Source organism: Pelobates fuscus, chromosome 9 (assembly GCF_036172605.1).
Source record: "Pelobates fuscus isolate aPelFus1 chromosome 9, aPelFus1.pri, whole genome shotgun sequence".
NCBI lineage: Eukaryota > Metazoa > Chordata > Amphibia > Anura > Pelobatidae > Pelobates > Pelobates fuscus.
Window position 1 is genome coordinate 170,899,544 of NC_086325.1, and position 3,107 is coordinate 170,902,650.

Sequence of the window (3,107 nt, forward strand, 5' to 3'; positions counted from 1 at the left end):
AACTTGAAAAGTTCTGAGGACATAGTTGACTGGCTAATACAGGACACCCAATCTTCTACAGCTTCCGCTCGGAACCTTGACGCACCATCCTCCTCCAGCTTAGCTTCGGGCACCTCTCAAGATACCACTCACCCGCCTGCCGCCACCGCAAACACTAGCACCACAGCCGCTTCACTTTATCTGTCAGAGGAGTTATTTACACATCCGTTTGAAGAAATGATTGAGTGATGAGTGATGCGCAACCATTATTGCCAGAGGATGTAGATAACAGGGATATGTCTCAGTCAGGCAGCATTACACACATGGACGTACGGTGTGATGATGATGATGTTGTACCCGCTGCTGCTTCCTTTGCTGAGTTGTCAGATACAAGTGAAGCGGTTGATGGTGACGATGCGTCCATGGATGTCACGTGGGTGCCCGCTCGGCAAGAAGAAGAACAGGGCGACAGTTCAGATGGGGAGACAGAGAGGAGGAGGAGACGAGTTGGAAGCAGGGGGAGGTCGTCGCAAGGAGCTAGTGGCACAGTCAGACAGCATGCATCGGCACCCGGGGTCAGCCCGACAGCACGCCAATGAACGCATGCTGTGTCCACCACCAGAATGTTCCACAGCCGACAGTCCACGTAGGTGGCTAACTGTTTAATTGTTTACGTTACCTGATTTACACTGTTATTTCCTTTATCTGCATCTAATTGTACCGTTAAGGCACACCAACCGTATGGTGTATTAGCAGGGGAAGGTATACATATAACATTACGTCTGGTTGATACCAGCAAACCAGAGTAACCTAACCCCCCCAAAAATAAAAAAATATAGAATAATACATAACAAGTACCAACCACCAACGCCCACAGCGCCCCACGCGGCTTACCCAATAAGCCATTTATTTACCCGTTGGCAGACCTCTGCGCTAAGCCACCCGGCTAACGGGTCTTGTATATAGTTTAAGTTGCACTGTAGTGCATTGATACCCTACCACACCCATCCCGCCCCCACCCACGATATCAAAGAAGTAAGGTGATAGACAGGGTTAAGCAATACGGCAGAACCATATTCACCAACACTCGCTAAATTATAGCCGGAGTAATGTCACTCAAAATACTTTCCCTGAATACTAAAGGGCTGAACACACCCCATAAAAGGTGACTGCCACTATTGGAAGCCAAAAAACAAATGTTTTGTTTTTAAATGCAAGCTTAAGCTATTGTGACACCAGATATGAGTGGTGGCACTGGGCAAGTGGGCACAGTATCCACTGTGAGCCTGACACAGAAGCTGGCAGGCAGGCAACTGCAATTACATTACACAGAAAAAATAAAATAAAAAAAAAAGCAGCCTGGTGTTCTAGCCCTAAAAAGGGCTTTTTGGGGTGCTGTCCTTACAGCAGAGATCAGATGAGTCCTTCAGGACTGTAGTGGACACTGAATACCCTAGCCTAGCTATCAATTTCCCTATCAAATCAGCAGCAGCTACACTTTCCCTCCTCTCACTAAGCATGCATCTTCAGAATGAATCGAAAATGGATGCTGGGAGGGAGGTGGGAGGGTCTGGAAGGGAGGGTCTGCTGCTAATTTGCTGGAATGTGTCTGCTGACCGAGAGGCACAGGGTCAAAGTTTACTCAATGATGATGAATAGGGGGCGGATCGAACCGCGCATGTGTTCGCCCGCCGTGGCGAACGCGAACATGCTATGTTCGCCAGGAACTATTCGCCAGCGAACAGTTCGGTACATCACTATTTAAGACAGAATAATGCCATCTGAAATGTAATATATAACCACCTATCTTATCTGTCACTCAGGAAGAGCAGGCCAACGCACACCTGTCCCGCTTCAGAAAGGTCCAACATGAGCTAGAGGAAGCCGAGGAGAGAGCGGACATTGCCGAGTCTCAAGTCAACAAACTGAGGGCAAAGAGCCGTGACATGGGGGGCAAGGTAAGAATCTGGTTATTTCTCACTGTTTTTCATGAAATGTAAGATTTATGAAACACCAGAGAGTAATTTAGAAAGGTCCAGCAGACTATGTGTGATCTATATTCATTAGAGAGTGATACAGATCTGCATCCAGAAACATGGCTGACATCTCACAACTGATTCAAATGACCCAGTGTCTACTCTAGAATGCATTGTCTGCCTCTGTGATAGCCAAGGGACTGTTCCAATGAGCCATTCACAACCACACAGTCAGACTAACACTAACATGACCTCTTTTACCTGCAGAAGGGAGAGAGTGAGTGAACGCAGACTCCGTCATAAGGCCGGCCGGGAGGAAAGCATCAGAATGCAGATTTCTTTCTTGATGTATGTGATTGTCTATGAGGAGTCTATGTCCCTTTGTGTAGTAAATAAAATGCAAATCCTGCTGAAATCCACTTTGTATCCTGTGTGACTATATGGTTTATCTGTGGGTACACGTTAGCACAGAGAATGTAGGAGACTGACAGCTTTAACCAGGCCTAATCTGCTCATACAGAACTTGTACCTCCATTACTGTACCCCAAATATAAAGACCGTCAGGGGGTTCAATAGCTGGGCACTGGTGTCTTCCATGTAACTGCTGCTTTTACCAAATAACACATTAAAACAGAAACCCTGGCTACAAGCTAAACATAACATTGTGTTCTTACCGTACTGTCAGCACCGAGCCATCATCATCCCTCTCCTCACTCTATTAATGGGAAACCACATCCAAAAACCAACATTTTATTATTTACTTGAAAGTTTCTGTAACAGAAAAAGATGTACAGAAAGACAATAAAAGAGGGGAGATTATAATATTTCTATAAATAGTAAGTTTAACGGACAATAAGGGCACCAATACCACTTCCATTCATTTCATTTGGTTTGGTCCTCATATTAATATGTTTTGCAGAAAGCTGCCCGATAAGTCGTCTCTTTACACCCAAGGCTTGGAAACTCCGTCAGATAACACGTACATTAAAATGTTGCCATGAAATAGAAGCAATTGATGTTCCCCTGTATTAGAAAGGGCGTCGCGTCATTAAGTCACTGGCAAAAATCTTCTGATCTATTGAGAATAAAGAAAGGTGAAGTTAAGGTTGGTGTAACCATTTAGGAATGGGCAGGGCTAATAACTGGCGCAGC

The 3,107-nt window shown here is 45.4% G+C and overlaps 1 long non-coding RNA gene across 1 annotated transcript; it reads left to right on the forward strand.

The window, feature by feature from the left end:
• Positions 1 to 1,794: 1,794 nt before the first annotated feature.
• LOC134572719 (uncharacterized) lies at positions 1,795 to 2,374 on the forward strand. Its single transcript, XR_010085296.1, has 2 exons — positions 1,795 to 1,937; positions 2,223 to 2,374. It is a non-coding gene; the product is annotated as an uncharacterized LOC134572719 (long non-coding RNA).
• Positions 2,375 to 3,107: the final 733 nt, after the last annotated feature.